The sequence below is a fragment of the Rhipicephalus sanguineus genome, chromosome 5 (genome assembly GCF_013339695.2).
Source record: "Rhipicephalus sanguineus isolate Rsan-2018 chromosome 5, BIME_Rsan_1.4, whole genome shotgun sequence".
NCBI classification, from domain to species: Eukaryota; Metazoa; Arthropoda; class Arachnida; order Ixodida; family Ixodidae; genus Rhipicephalus; species Rhipicephalus sanguineus.
Window position 1 is genome coordinate 17,864,359 of NC_051180.1, and position 16,638 is coordinate 17,880,996.

Below are 16,638 nucleotides of genomic sequence, written 5' to 3' on the forward strand. Positions count from 1 at the left end.
TGTCTCCCTGCCGTACGCCCTTCTTTATTGGGATTCTGTCGCTTTTTTTATGGAGGACTATAGTGGCTGTGGATCCGCTGTAGATTTCTTCCATTATGTTTATATAGGCTTCGTCGATGCCTTATGAGAGTGAAATAACTAGAAGAATAAGGATGGGTTGGGGCTCATTCGGCAAGCATTATCAAATCATGAATGGTAATCTACCACTATCCCTCAAGAGGAAGGTATATAACAGCTGCATCTTACCGGTACTTACCTACGGAGCAGAAACCTGGAGACTTACAAAGAGGGTTCAACTTAAATTGAGGACGACGCAGCGAGCGATGGAAAGGAAAATGATAGGTGTAACCTTAAGAGACAGGAAGAGAGCAGAGTGGGTCAGGGAACAAACGGGGGTTAAGGACATCATAGTTGAAATCAAGAAGAAGAAATGGATATGGGCCGGGCACGTAGCACGTCGGCAGGATAACCGGTGGTCATTAAGGGTAACTGACTGGATTCCAAGAGATGGCAAACGCGTGAGGGGGAGACAGAAAATTAGGTGGGTAGATGAGATTAAGAAGTTTGCAGGTATAACGTGGCAGCAGAAAGCACAGGACCGGGTTGATTGGCGGAACATGGGAGAGGCCTTTGCCCTGCAGTGGGCGTAGACAGGCTGATGATGATGATGATAATAATGATGATGATGATGATACACTACTTTGGCGTACGCTATAGTGCACCAAATGCCTGTAGGCGATGGCAATATCAGCTATGACTGCGTGGGGTTCAATATCTCGAGTTGCGACTTCTTCGTCAAGTACAAGGAGCAAAAAAAAAAAAGAGAAGAATTATCGATGCTTCGTCGCGGACCAACTTCACTAACGTCGCGACGCGTGCGAGCGCGCGAGCGAGAAAGTTGGCACATCGTCATTACGAAAAGGAGGCGGAGTTGAAGCTTCGCGTTAAGCATTTACGTGGGAACAACAGAATCGTACGGCTTGTAGCAGCCTGGAATAGAGTCATCTATAAACGACAACAGAGCAAACAAAGAGACAAACGGGTTGGGGGTGGGTGAGGAGGAAGAGGCTGGCGCAGGTGTCGCTTCTAACAGAGAAGCATTGCCTGGCCGGTGTGGAGCGGTATACGGCGCGCAACGAGCCGGCCAGCCGAGCCGAGTCGGCAGCGAGTGCGGTTCTTCTTGCGTCGGCGGCGGTGCTCTTTATCGCTCCCTTGTGCCTTGCTCGTAGGGAACGGTTTTTGTGGAGCGGAGGGCAAAGTCGAGGAAAAACCTGGCGCTTCCGAGAAGAGGGCGGTATGTGCACGAGGAGGACCCTCGAATTTATAGGCGCCGCGATGCAAATAGAATAGGGCCCGCTTTCAATTACACGGCGCAGTGGAGGGAGGAAGGCCTCCTTCCTCGGCTAGCGAGCGCATCTCTTTCGTTTCTACGCGCGCGTACTACCACCACTGCGCAGGGGGTTTCCGGATACCTTTGCGTAAGCGCGGAAGGTTATAGGATGGGCTCGCTCGCCTGGCGATTAAAGGAGACAGCCGGAATGACCTGCCTTGGGCGTCCATTTCCTTTCTTGCACGTTCCCACTGCTCGTCCTTTCCTGCTAGTTTCACATTCGCTGAGGATAGTGCGCATGACTGTTTTCTTCGTTTTGTTGCGCAGAGTCGGACGCTATAGCCCATTTCGCACCTGTAGCGTTTCCCATGTTTACGCTATTTTTCAGTCTTTGTTCGCGCGTTCTCTCTCTCTTTTTTTTTATAGCCGTAGCTGCGGTGGACGCTGACACGCGCAGTCACTGCTGGGACGAGTGGCGTCGTCAGTCGTGCGAACTTGCTGTAGGAAATACACAAGGAGTAACCGGATAATGTAACTTTTACTCCATTGTAGAAAGCAGTGACTCATCGTTTTAATGGCAGCTATATTCACATATAATGGAGCACATTCAGTCACTTATAATGGGACAACGACGTGAGTCATGATCGTCAGGCTTGTGAACAATACCTGCGTACCGTCCACGCCCCCATGTTCGCACTACGATATGCATGCCGTTTACGTGGCTGAAGTTTGCATCTTCAGGTTTCAGTGTTATGTAAGGAACCTCGTATAATATGCACGCTTTTTTCACAGTTGCAACGCCCCGCCACGGTGGTCTAGCGGTTATGGCGCTCGACTGCTGACTCGAAGGTCACTGGATCGAATCCCGGCCGCGGCGGCTGCATTTTCCATGGAGGCGAAAATGTTTGAGGCACGTGTACTTAGATTTAGGTGCACGTTAAAGAACCCCAGGTGGTCGAAATTTCCAAGGCCCTCCACTATGGCATCTCTCGTAATCATATTGTGGTTTTGGGACGTTAAATCCGAGATATTATTATTATTATTATTATTATTATTATATTGCCATGAGCATGGGATGACATTGCGCTATTCTACTGTGTGTATGTGCCACTGTGAAACTGACGAGAGGAGAAGGAAGTGGAAAAGACGAAGAAGTCGTGTTTCCTGTGTCGGTTCAGCTCGACGTCCTGGTGCGCCGACAGACAGAGGTTCTGTACCGTTCGTAATAACGTGACAATATATTTTCACAGTTGCAACGTTTCGATCGCGCGGCGTCAGACGAGGTGTCGACGCGTACGATGTTACGTCGTGATTACACCAGAAACGCGGTCTTCATAGGCACAGAATGCTTCCAGAACCCTCCTGCATCATACTCAATAATGAGTGGACTTCTTCTAATGAGACCCCTTCTAAGTGCACGCTGAATATTAATGCGCGTGCTCGTGGACCACTTCTAACCAGCTTATTCCTTTTCTTTTTTAAGGTGATAGCCTTGAATGTCTGATCAAACGCGAAAATTGTCCGTCGGCGGCGTCGGCGTCAACACGAGTGATGCAAGAAATCATCTTCACGTGATGGTGTCACACGTGGCCAAAGTGTGGGACGTCATCACGACGTCACATGATGACGTCATCACACGACATGATCACTTGGTCAAAGATGGGCAGATCACGGAGGCACTGCAAAACCGGCTGAAGTGTAGAAAGCTTGCAATGGTTCCTATCCTGGAAGGAAGGAACACAAAAGGGAGAAGGCAGGGAGGTTAACCAGACAGCAGTCCGGTTGGCTACCCTGCGCCGGGAAAAAGGGAAGGGGAGTGGAAAGATGGGAGAGACAAAAGAGAGAGCGTGGGGAGCGAGAAAAAAAAGGAAATGATCACTAAATGAGCTGACACGTACGTGAAGCAGTGCAAAACCACGTTAGGTGCAGAAAGCTTTCGCGGGGGGTAGGATTAATACATCGGCTGGGAAGAAAAAGAAGATGCGAATGCGTAAGGGACCTGTGAGTTTTCTCTTTTCTCAATTATGCCCCTCCCTCAGTGTAGACTAGCAAATCAGGTTCAACCTGATTAAACTTTATGCCTCTAATTTTTTTTTTCTTTTTCTCTCTCTCTTCATTTCGCTCTCTCCTTATAGCGAGCAAGATAGTTACAAATAGCGCTTTCAAGTTTTCAGCGAACAGGCAAAATACAGTCTGAGCATTCATATTATTGTGACCTCGAAGCTTTTCTATAGTATGTGTAACGCACACAATGAGCGGAAAGAGTGGAAGGCAGAAACACATGCAAGAACCACCTTCGGTGACTGCTGATATGCATGAATATGCCCACGTACCGCGCACACGCAGTATATGTGACGGCAAGAGACACTAGCGATCCAGCAGTCCGCGCTTCGTGTAATGAGGTTCGAAGCAGCTGATGTACGTGACTCGAGCAGCCAGTCGAATGGCAGCTCATTTACGTTGTCACTTTTAAGGAGCACCGCAGTCCTTTCACGGCCATTCCTTTGTTGAGAAAAAGAAATCGGCAACAAGGGGCGCGCGCACGCGCTGTTAATTTAAGCGGCACCCGTACGTGCGTCAATTGGGGACACCTGAAGGTCCCTCGTGCTGTCTTTCATCGCCCGAAGGCTTCTGAGAATGGCACGCATAACAACCTGAAAATAAAAAAAAAGAATATCACGAGAGGGTGAAAAGTCTCGGAACAGAATGCAGGGCAGTAAAAATGTGCCCCCCATCTAGTTATCTAACATTCCTTAGCCTTTTTTGTTTTATCACGTGTCAGGGGCACGAACGTGCATTCCTAACGCATGATATATTCACTAAATACCACACTTTTGTGCGAATTCAACGATTCTTTTCTTTTAGTAAGTATTACCAGCGTATACGTGAATAATAAACGGGACAAAGCAAATAGAGTCAAAGAATAACAGATAGCTGATCTAGTTGGTAAGTATTCATTCTAAAAGGCAGGGCGTGCAAACACGGACACAAGAAAGAAGTCAAGACTCCACAAACGCCGTTCGTGGTGTCTTTACTTTTTTCTTGTGTCCGTGTTTGCACTTCCAGTCTTTTAGAAAGAGGCAAAGAGTGTTGCTCCTTCTAATAGCTTCATACCAACTTTCCCAAGCTTCAACTCTTTCAAGACTATCTTCTTTTTATGTTTGTGCAGATGTTAAAGTAAGTGTTTTACTATCGTAACGCTAACGAGGCATTCTTTTTAACGAAATTACCCACTTCCATGTTACTTTACGCGTTCCTTTGCGTAGCCGACTTGAATTTTTCGCTGCCGTCTTCTTCATCGCTTGTTGGTATCTCAACACTCCTGGCTCACTGCGTGCTCTGATACCGTTTTGTTAATTTCACTTCTTTTTCACACACCGTTGTTTTCGCTGTCATTTCATTCAGTCGTCCGTTTGCTCTTCTATATTGCTTTGCCGGCTACTCTTCTTATATCTTTTTCTGCCTACATATCCAGGCACATACTTAACGATCCCACTTGCATACTTGGATTGGGCTGGCCAGCAACGGTAGCCTACGCAATGACAGGTAACCCACTTGCCCAAGTTGTTAATAGGCAAAGCGGCACCCACAATGCAAAGGGAAGAGGCAAATCAAAACACGCTTTGAAACGGCCATATGAAGCGATTAATTCGCAAGCATAATACAATCTACACGTTGTGGCAGTACTGCACTTTTATAGTGGCCTCTGTAAGATGCGTGAGAGGCATCACAGCTAAATCAGCATTTTCAAAGTGGATCGTACATTTATTCAGCCGAAAAAAATAAATAATATAAAACGCTTTCTTAGTTGGAGGTTCGATGTGTTACTGGTGGATTGTCTATAGTAACTATATGGTTCATTAAAGGTTGTGAAAGCTAAGCTCAGTCTTATATTACTGAAAAATATATTGAAATTTGTATAAGTAAACCTATAAGAGCGGCATTGGTACACCGATTAATTCTCTATACATATGGCGGCAGCTTATACCGGTATAGGATGTCAACAAGGAATAAAAAAATAAAAAGTTTGAACAGCAGCGTTTTGCCAGCTGAGTGCTGCGCATGCTACACAATGAATTCTGTACCGTCATTGAGTACTAATAATCTTTTTTCTGCTTGTCTATGCCTGAAAAAAAAAGAAAAAAAAAGATGTACAGGCAGAGGAAAAAAAAAACTGAAACAAATGATGATAACTAATTTCTGAAACTTCACACAAAGCTAGGGTAGAAAAAAATACGAGTTTTAATGAACCACGTTGCACCGTAAGAAAATAGAAGCAAGAACATATTCTTGAATACGTGCCGCTCGGATCGTTCGAGTGTCGGGAGTGCCTAGAAAAGGCACGGGGCGCCTAATTGCCAGTCTCAAATAAGGACAGATACGCGCGAAAGCCACAGCGCTCACGCGGGGATACATCATTGAAGTTTGGCAGTGTCGGTCGCTGTGAGGAACAAGGCTCGAGAGACAAAGGTCTTCCTTCAAGTTTATGCGTTATTATTAACAGATTCTTTTTCTTATTTCATATGGCTGCCGTTCCGCGTGGAACCTTGAAGGAAATGGCGACAATGGCGCAGCATAAATAACCAAGCGCACCGCACGGCGCATTAAGACTTCCTTCTAGCATTAACAAAACGCTTGAGTCGCGTAGGGGCAGCAGCATCAGACAGGCTTTAATGACCGGTATCTATAATTCGTGCCCTGCTGCCTAATTGGAAAGGGATCTCTCTCGCATTGTCGTCTTCTCCGCAGTGCCTTTAAGTATGACGGCCGAGCCTAGCCGCAGCACAATCTACACGGGCATACGTCTTATGTGAAATGAAAGAGCGATGTATCCCCTCTCTGCTTCTTTTCTGTTATTTTTTTTACAGTGACGCGGCGCGGTCTCGGGGTGGTTTAAATTCTATCGCCTCTGGAATTACATTTCTGATGGTGGCCCTTCACGCTTAATTAACCAAACCCATAATTAAGCTCAACTTCGTGTTCACCACATTGGCCGCAGCCGTGGCTCCCACAGAAGCTTCGTTTCTTTGATACGGGACGAAGTGGCGCCGCTTGTGCTTCGAGGGTCTTATGTAAGCACTCGATGGTGGAGTCTGAATTAATCTTGCGCACTGCCTTTCCCTTTGCTGCGGTTCTGCCTGCGTGTACTATATCGCTGTCCCATTTGGCATATGCGTGCAATTTATCCTTAGCATCTGCTGTTAAGACTGTTCGCGGTATCAGTGTTCGTGTGAATGCGGTTTATTACTATTAGACCCTGAAATATATCCTTGCTAGCATAGCTATGAAGCTGTGGGCTGTGTCTTATGTTCCAGGGCGAATGTACAGCTTCTCCAGTTTAACCTATCTGTACTGACGGCCTTGTCCTCCTTCCGTCCCCTTCCGTCCCCTTCTTCCTTTCCTAAAAACGCAATCAGCAAAATAATGATTGAGCAATAATCAGTTATTCAGGTATTCAGTATTCAGGTATTGCTTTACATGTGTGGTTAGGAAAATGGAGCGAGGCGAGAATTCGGCGCAAGGCCCAGTGTTTAGCATAACACCGTTAGCCCCAATTACTTCTCGACTCCTGTATACACTTCGCAATAGCGCATTGGCGCGCGGCATACCGGTGCTGTCCAAAGCGTCTAAATTGCGGTGCCACCTCTTCTCTAGAGGCAAAAAAAAAAAAAAAAGCGCTCGCAGCGCTGCCTATATAACGCACCTATACGAGTACACCACAAGACCCATACCATCACAGCTGCTGTTACCTCTGGATCTGGCGAGGGTGTCTATTCGACGACGCGCTGACGCGCGGTAATCATCTCGTTGCGGCAGTAAGCCAGCCCGTCCCTGTCTCCCTTTTTACGCCTACCGTTTGTTGGCCTCGACCCCTTTAATTAGCCCGGCAGAGCAGCCACACACCTGCGTTTAACGGGCCGGCCGCAAGCTCGTTTAGCGGCCGCGCGTGAGGGACTGGCAACAATTAACGGGAGGCACAGGGAACAAGGGGACGCGCGCGTTGATGAACTGCAAAGCCGAGCTGGCGTTGTAAAAGCCTTCCCTTCTGGCTTCCTTTGTGCTATGAGTCACCTGCGCCGTATAAGCCAAATGGCGGGCTTGTCGCGGCTCTGGCAACACTGCGCAAAGCTGGGACTCGCGTAGGCTTTGTTATAAACGACGATAATGACATCCCGGAGGATCAACTGCACGCACAGAAGGTGTCGCTGGATAGATGAGGCGCGAATTATGGCGTTGCTGTATAAGGTCGCCAAGCGGCCTAAATGGACTTCGCCTGGCGATACTTTGGCTCCTGTATACATCCAGCCGTACACCTTACGTAAACGTAGGTGCGTGGTGGCTGCCTCTGTTGCTTCGCACTTGCTGCAAAGCCAGACGCCTTGATGGCTTTCTTATGCATCTTATCTCGTATACAGAGGCCGTACTAGGAAGATCTGGGGAGGTCGTAAAAGGTTACGTTTTTCCTCTCTGCCTGTTCTACTCCCCCAAAGGAGGCTGGAACGATGCTGGAAGTAGATGACAGCACAGCTTGGTATGCTATATTTAAGAACAACAAAATCTTGTTAGGTTCGTTTTATTAATTAGCACTTTCGTATATAATAAACGTCGTAACCGCCTATTGCTGACTATAACCCTGGTTTTAGAACGCCGCTATACTAGACCTATCACAATACAGCGTACACTGCGTAGTTGACCATGACATCAATATAAGACATTAGTAAATGTAAATGTAAAGTAAATGTAGTAGGAGGTCCCAAAGTAAAAACTGTCAGGTGACCTCCTGTTACTACATGTATAAAAATGTAGAAAAAATGATTAACAGCAAAGGTAAAAACTGCAAACGAATATTAATGAACATATTAGAAGTAATTAAGCAAATAATGTAATAAAATAATAGATTCGTACTACAATGCGTCATATCACTGCACTGAATATTTCGACGACTCCCCTTAGGTGCATTTGCAGCAACATTTTCAAATTAGGGTGACTGTTCATTACATTTCAAATTTTCTCGCTATATAAAGTAAGTTGAGTGATACTTTATGCCCACGTGAATTCAGCAGCTCAAAATCCAATTCTTTTTCTTAGAGCTCGGGCATTCGAATACTTCGTATATTTTTCATCCTGTTTTTTTACCATCGCGCGGACCACCCAAAATTTCACTCCGTAGTGGCTGTTTGTTTCTTGACGAGCTACAAACACGCTGTGATAATTTCGTGTCGTGAAGGACTGCCTCTTTTGCACCCCTCTCTTCGCCGAGGACATCAGACGTCTTCCGGCATAGCAGTGCGCAGGCAGTCGCAACTCGTGTCGTATAACCTGCCCAGATCGTAAAACTGGTCCCCACCCGGTGCTCCTGTCTTGCGGTTTACTTACACGTCATTAGGGATGCTGTTAGCTTTTGGGGAAACGGACTCAAGAGGTCAACAAAAGGGAAGCAATGCTTTACATGAGAGCATTTAATCTGTACAACTTGCCTCGCAAATGCCGATTCTGCATCGCCGTCACAAGAACGCTTGATCTATTGATGCTTGCACGACAATGTTTCATTCTGTCACCTCTCGAAAAATATTTACTAAGGCCAAAAATAGATAGGCAAAAGGTCACATGAAGATAGGTAATGAGAACTTAGACAATCGTGGTGATATTTCCGTCTGAAAAGCTTCATTACAAAATTTAATCATCAAAATAGAGTACATACGCAGGGTACACTGCCCATGAATAAATATGTGGTCCGATGTATAAAACCTTGCAGCCGATTATAATGTTCCGGGGGTATTATTCTACTGCATCGACTTTCGTTCTGAAGTCTGCAGCGCGTTGTGACTAAACCATTCAGATTTACCACGGTTGTTAGCAGTGCACCTTAATTCATGTCTGAAAGGGCAGTACGAACTCCCGTGATATAAACTTCCTAAGTTTTCAACTTCGGCGAACTTCATGACGCGCCGCACAACTGCGCCTTCTTGAAAGTTTCCGAACCCGGAATCTTTCAGGTGCGCGATATGAAGACGGAAGGAAAGTCCGAAAACGGGGTATCTTCATTTCCTCCCTGCTACATCCGTTGCTTTTTCTTAGCACCCAACCTCAGACGTTTTTTTTTTTAGATTAAAGGACACGAACAAGGAACGACGGTCTCCTCGAAGAGCGATAACTTATCGTGTTTCTTTTATTTATTCTTATTTCTTTTTTCGAAAGTCGAACTGACTCCAACAAAGTGCCGAGCAACGACAGTGCGATGAGCGGAAAGATCTAAACGCGGAGCCGAGGGTGAGGAGGCGGCGAAAAGCGAAGCGCATGACTTCAGCCGCGGTGGAACTAGACTGACTCGCGCTGCGTCTCTCTCGTTGCTCGACCAACGAGATTTTCTGTTTCTTTTTTTTGTTTCTTTTGCGAAGCGGAAGCACAGGGGACAAAGCGGTGCAAGACGGACGCCTCTCGGAAACGCAGGTCCGCGTGTCGAAGAAAAAGCCGGGGTTGGGGGGAGGCGACAACGCCGACTCAGGCTGCGCCAAACCACAAAGTATAATATCCTGCGCTGGCCGGTGTCGCCGTCGCGGAGACCGGCAGGGGATACCTTCCGCAGACTGGACGACATATCTCTCAGTTGGCTTTGCAGCTACAGCCTTGGATTCGAAAGCGAAACCTATGGGCAACGCTAAAGAAAAAGCGGGCGAAAGAATTGAAGTCATGAAGTGAGCAACCTTTGTCGTACTTTCGTTTGTTAATGTTTGCAAGCTACGGTTGAGGATTGAAGAGCACCATGGTCGCGGTGAAAGGAACAACGATGAGAAGGAGAATGGCCGGCATGAACAAGAACAGGGAGGAACATCTGAGAAAGCAAAAAAAAAAAATCCGGTGGGCCGCTGTATATAGGAGGAAGCATTGTGTAAGCCGTGGAGATGCGCGCTTCTATATACGCTTGACCGTCACCTCAAAAGCCGGTCGTCCGGGACCTTCCCTTCATCCGTGCTGGATACCACAAGTTTTCTTCCTGGATGGAAGAGCATCCCTCCTGCGGAGTCTCACATTCTCACAGCTTCAAGAACTTTTTCCTTTTGTTCCTCTTCACGTTTTGTTTTAACCTTCCACCGATCCCTTTCCCCTTGTCTCTTCGTCATTCTTTCGTTGAAACTTTGTTCAAGTTTGTGTCCACGTCCGCTACTTTGCCATCGAGGTGTTTCACTCCCAATGTAGGGAAGGAACAGAGGTGTAGAAAAAAAAAGAGCACAGGAAAAAGAAATTTGCCGCAGTTTTGAAATGGCCGCTGGTGTAAAGCATCGCGAGAGATAGTAGGACGGCTTCGTCGTCGCTTGTGCCCGCGCCTGTGTGTGTTGAAAGAGGACAAGCGCAGACTTTCGCCAACCCCTCGCCCCCTGGGCTTAGCGCCAAATAGCAATCTATACACCGTGCGTCTCGTAAGTGGTGCCAACGCGCGCTTCGTTCGAGGGGGGGGGGGGGGGGGTGGGTGTCGCAGCAGTTGTGAGAAAGAAAGGATCCCCAAGATTTATATTGCCACGTAGGTACCAAGTCTCTCTCTCCCTTTCTCTCTTTCCTGTTATTCTTTCTGCTCTTTTGTTATCTTGAAATTAGAGGTAGAGGTGTTCTTTCATCACGCCTGGACGATAACACGTGGCTCTTGCGGTGTGGAGGGGCAAGAAATATCGGAAAGACGCATCCTCCCGTTTCAACAGAAACGCGAGCCGCAATCCCTCCTTTCTGTCACCTTCTTTTCGGCATCTTTCTTTTTTTTTCTTTTGCCCAATGCATGGTGGAGACAGATAGACGAGTGGCTGTGTTTCGAAAAAGCAGTACCCAGCGGATTAGTATACACCGAAATACCATGTTTTCGATAAAAAAATGAAAACCTACTAACTCGCAAACGTTTTAAGTACCTAAATGGGGAAATCCCGAGAGGTCTCTTTCAGCTTAATAAAAGCCGTTCTTTAGGTCTCATAGTTTGCTTTTATCATTAATGCCAGTTTATGCTTTCAATAAAATGCGCACTATATGTATGGATTTCAAATGTTGGACCGCGTGCCCTGCACAAACCACGTAGAAAAAAAACAAGTTTGTACTTGTTCAGGTCCGCTGTTATTGCGGCTAAACGCTGCGCTGAATCGATAGACTGCGAGCGTGTGAGTCTACAAGCCACACGTAATACGTGCATAGCACACTAAAAGTATTTTCTTGCTGCTATAAGTACTTAGTTGCTTCAATGTAAAGTATTGTCTATGCAAGGTTGTGTATAGCACAACCTTGTCATTTTGTATTTATTGATTTTTTTATCGTATTTAAGGTAACGTCCTTAGAATAATGCCTTCTTGGTAATGTAGGAGGTGCAAATAAATAAATAAATAAATAAATAAATAAATAAATAAATAAATAAATAAATAAATAAATAAATAAATAAATAAATAAATAAATAAATGGCTACATGATAAATAAAACCCTGAGAGCTCGTACTGTAGGCTTTCGTTCCAAGGGTTTTCGTTCTATTTAATGCAAAACCATGGTCGCGAAGCTTTTCTTTTAATTTAGAACTGCTATAGTATAGTGTAGAGGCAGTTTTTAGGGACCACATCGTGGGCGCCGGCTCTCGGCACACTCTGATCGCGGTGCATGGGAGCAGCACCGTCGGCCTCTCGCGCAGTTGGCGGCTCTCGGGAGTTCCAGCCGAGAGTTCGGCGGCGCTGACCGCTGTTCGGCGCAGCGTAACACGCCAAGGAAGCGAGCGCACCAAAAAGCGCGAGCATATGAAGCGCGAAGAGGAGTAAAAAAGGGTAGATAGACATAGCGATGCTGGAGGGCGGACAAAAAGAAGAGAAACGAAGAAGGTAGAAGAGAGACGTCGGCGCCGGTCCAGGAAATATGTCGCCGCCTGGCGTGCGTCGCGCAAATATATATCTGGAGGAGATATAAAAGAGGCGGAGGTGGGGAGAGCTTGTTGGCAGCAGAGTAGTATATAGACGAGCTTGCGAAGAGGACGAAAAGAAGGAAGCGACGAAACGTTACAGTAAAGGGGAGGAGAAAGAGCCAGCGAAGATGGTCGCGGTTCTGGAAGCGAGTGGGGAGGGGGTTAGATGGGGGGGGGGGGTACCTCGGACCCAAGATGAACGAGTTTATGGACCAGAGGGGGTTGCTGCTTGGCTGGCTCTGAGTGAGTTTATGTGTCCACCATTGCGGTCAGCGGCCATGGTCGGCGGAGTCCGCTGCGGCTGATGGTGATGGATGTCGGCGCCCTGAGCCGGAAGGGCCCTCTCGTCGCTCCGCCGCCGCCAAGGGGTTTGAGCTTGTGGGGGGGACAACGTCCCCGGTGGTGCTAGAGGAAAGAAAGCCCTGGGACACTGGTCTGCCTATGTGTTGCCCGTGGACTCTGTATACGGTCGCACCTCATGTTTTAACCCGCTGTTTGTACTTATTTACTGTTCACGTCCTTCTTTACTGTTCTAAGCGTTGAAGGTAGACGTAATAAGGATTGACATGGTACGCTTCAGATTAAGACGAACTGTGCGACGGGCTAGAAAAGTTAATTGATTAAAACGATCACCCTCAGCCGATAAACGAAAATTTTGCACGACAACTATAGCAGGCTGGTTTAATTAAAGCTTCTGACGCTACCGAGTTATACAGAATATTACTGGCCTATGCGATACATTTTAATTGCCAGAAAGACGTGGAATGTATCTGCTTATTTTTTCTTGAGGAACGCTGGCGTGCCATTTCTTTATTTAATGCACTTACTTAACCAAGCAACCTAAACTCAGCGCGAATATGCCTGCGGATTAACATCAGATTTTTATTGGCTCCAAATAAAAATCGTGGAATTGTGCACGAAAAGTCCGAATTCCAAAGAGAGAGGGAGAGAGAGAGAGAGAAATTTCGTAGCCTGTCCACTTTTTTTTTTTTTTGAATGGTGATCCGTTCGGCGGCCTCTAGCACGGTATACTTTCGGTTTCACTCTGTCAAACTAGGTAGTAGTGTTCAACGTACTATATGCGGTTAGATCATGCATATGAAAAGCCATTACCATTCCTCTTTCCTGCAATGTGCTTGCACAAACGCACATGACCATGAGCTTTCTATTTAAACAGGCTCACTACTTATTCTCACCACAAGTCCTACATTAAACAGGATTAGTACTTTCAAATTAGTACTTTCATTCAACTGCAGTGTTTTAATTTAAGGCTTGTAGGTAATAAAATAAAATATATCGCAACGACATGACAAACGTATATAGCAAGGACAAGCAGAGGTTTGTACAATCGATACTTGTCATTTTTTTTTTCCAGCTTTCACGTTGCATCTTAACTTGTGAAGCAGCTGCTGGTTGTAAAGGAGATTCCCCTGAAAGACCTTCTCGAGCTATAGTGAAGTCCTGAAGACAAACATCTCACACAAAAAAGCACGGCTACGAAAAGCGAACACACAGGACGCGCATTGTCTTCCTGAATAACCAACTAGTCCAGTCAGCTACTTTAATATAGTGAAGTGTTCAGAATCAATTTCAATCACTTGAGCTCCTTTGACGAGTACATAAACCTAAATACACGAATGTCTTTTACATTCCGTTCCTGTCGAGAGCCAGAGATCGACCGCGATCACTTTCTTACTGAACAGCAGGAAGCCATGGATAGTTATCTGTTAATCTCTTTTCTACATGTTATTTTGTTCTATGTTATTTTATTCTACTGCCCTGCAATTTGTACTTTGTGGAAATCTTCATATACAATGTATTGAATTGTACTGTACGCCCCCCTCATCCTATGCCTCTTACGGGGCCTGTGAGGTATTATGAAATAAATAAATAAATAAATAAATAAATAAATAAATAAATAAATAAATAAATAAATAAATAAATAAATAAATAAATAAATAATAAATAAATAAATAAATAAATAAATAAACTGGACACCCGCGGTTGCGTTAAAGTTAAAGCTCTCGTGTACTCCGGCGCTTACCTTAAATGAATGTACGAAAATGATCTTAATCCGATGCTAATCAGGTCCCGTTTTCCAAAGATTCACCTTTAGCAACACCAGGCGAACTGCTTCTGCGGTAGCCAAGATGGTCGGAACGGTGAGCGATGGAGTACAAACAACATGAGCAAAAGAGATAGACAAAAAAATTCGGCAGATCCCACGTACCGTGGGAGTCGATGTTATGCGAAGCATGCGGCGGAGAGGAGATTGTGGCGTTTTTTTTTTTTTTTTTACTGAGCGACACGTTACAAAATGACGCTAAAGATTTGTATAAGTTTTATACGCACACATATATGTTGAAGAGCCGCATATGTGTAATATAACCAGTTGTTTACAGTTGGGTAACGCTGTCAATGGCAACGTGGCTATTACCAAGATCAGAAGCGGTAAGCTGATATGTAGTGCTTATAATTGTCCCTTATGATGAAGAACGCACGCACGTTTCACAAACCCATGTGCACGCGTGGAAGAAGTTCTTGACAGTTCTTGAACATGGGCGTCATCACCGTGATCAGTGAGCACCAGCAGATGGTCATGACTTGTTATAAGATCCGGTCGTGATGGTGGTGTCGAGGGGTCCATGTGTAGTGAGGTATGTGGTATAGTAGAGCTGTTTGAATTCGTGGATGTTTCGGCCATTTCGTCGACAAATTGTCTGTCGATAGAGCCGGTGACATGTCGGAACCTGAAGCCACTCTTCGCGTTGGTGAGGTATAGGCCGTCGAGGCTGGTAGGCCTGGATAGTGCTACGTAGACCAACATCAGTGGATGGTGCTTGACGTATTCGTAGACTACCTGGGCGTATGTGGCCTACGTAGTCTAGTCTAAAAAGCGGCTGTTAATCAATCTGGCATCATCCTCGGTATGCATGAGGCCATCGCCGAGCCTCGTGAAAAATGAAGAGGACATTGCGTCGTTGATATCCACATCACCGCACTTTACTGTGCGGTGATGCGGATATCATATTGTCGCGGTGCACCGTAAACGGACAACCAAGACGTTTTGCAGAAGAGCGAGCAGCCCGTTTTATGCAGCAGCATAGACAAGACCATAGACACAAAACACGTCTTCTTCTTCGGTCAGAGTCCCGTTCCGCGAGACTGTCCGAGCCCACATCATCTTCTTCGTTGTCTGCATTAGAGCGGGCGCGGCATTTGCCTCCCTCTAAAAGAGCATCGCCTCGATGCTATAGTCGGGTCAGTTGTACATAAAGGCGCTTTGTGCAAGTGACAGTCGCTCGCAATGTCACTCGCTTACGTACGGCTTCATGCGCACTACGTGCACAAGTTCAGGTCGGTGCTGGCGACGCCTTGTACAGTGGGGGATATCCGGGACGACCTCATAGGTGACGTCACTTAGTCGTCGCAGCACTCGATAAGGCCCGAAGTATCTTCTAGCAGCTTTTCGGATAGTCCCCGTCTTCGTACAGGCGTCCACACCCATACCCTGTCGCCGGTTTCGTAGGTTACAGGCCTATGATGCAGATTATAGCGACCGGCGTCGTACTCTTGCTGTTGGTATATTCGCACACGTGCGAGCTGTCTGGCTTCCTCCGCGCGTTGAGTAAATACTTCGGCACTCGTTTCAACGTCGTCGCATTCGTGTGGCAGCATCGCATCCAACATTGTCCTTACTTCTCGTCCATGAACAAGACGGAATGGGGTCATCCGTGTCGTTTCTTGCTTAGCCGTGTTGTAAGCAAATGTTATATAAGGTAGAATCTCGTCCCAATTTTTGTGCTCGATGTCCACATACATTGAAAGCATGTCTTCCAGGGTTTCGTTCAGCCGCTCGGTCAGTCCGTTGGTTTGTGGATGGTAGGCTGTCGACTTACGATGAATCGTACCACTGAGCACCAACACATGATCTAAAAGCGCTGCTGTGAATGCGGTTCCGCGATCTGTTATAACGATCGATGGTGCGCCGGTCTCAACACAATATTCTCGATGAAAAAGCGGGCCACCTCCTCTGCTGTGCCTCTCTGGATGGCTTTTGTCTCGGCGTAGCGAGTAAGGTAGTCGGTCGCCACAATAACCCAGCGGTTACCAGCACTAGAAGTAGGAAGTGGACCCAAAAGATCCATTCCGATCTGGCCAAACGGCGTTGGCGGGACCTGGACTGGTTGTAACAAACCGGCTGGTTTCGTCGGAGGTGACTTGCGTCGCTGGCAATCGAGGCAGGTCCGAACGTGATGTTTCACGGCAGCGGCGAGTCCTGGCCAGTAGTACTTCTCCCGCACTCTGCTTAGTGTGCGCGTGTAGCCTAAATGCACAGAGGTGACCTCGTTGTGGCACGCTTGCAATACTTCACAACGAAGGGCGGTAG

At 46.6% G+C, this 16,638-nt stretch overlaps 1 protein-coding gene across 1 annotated transcript in view; it reads left to right on the top strand.

The window, feature by feature from the left end:
- LOC119393311 (zinc finger E-box-binding homeobox 1) overlaps window positions 1-16,638 on the top strand; it is a 604,428-nt gene that overhangs the window by 117,958 nt on the left and 469,832 nt on the right. The gene's annotated exons all lie outside the window — the stretch shown is intronic.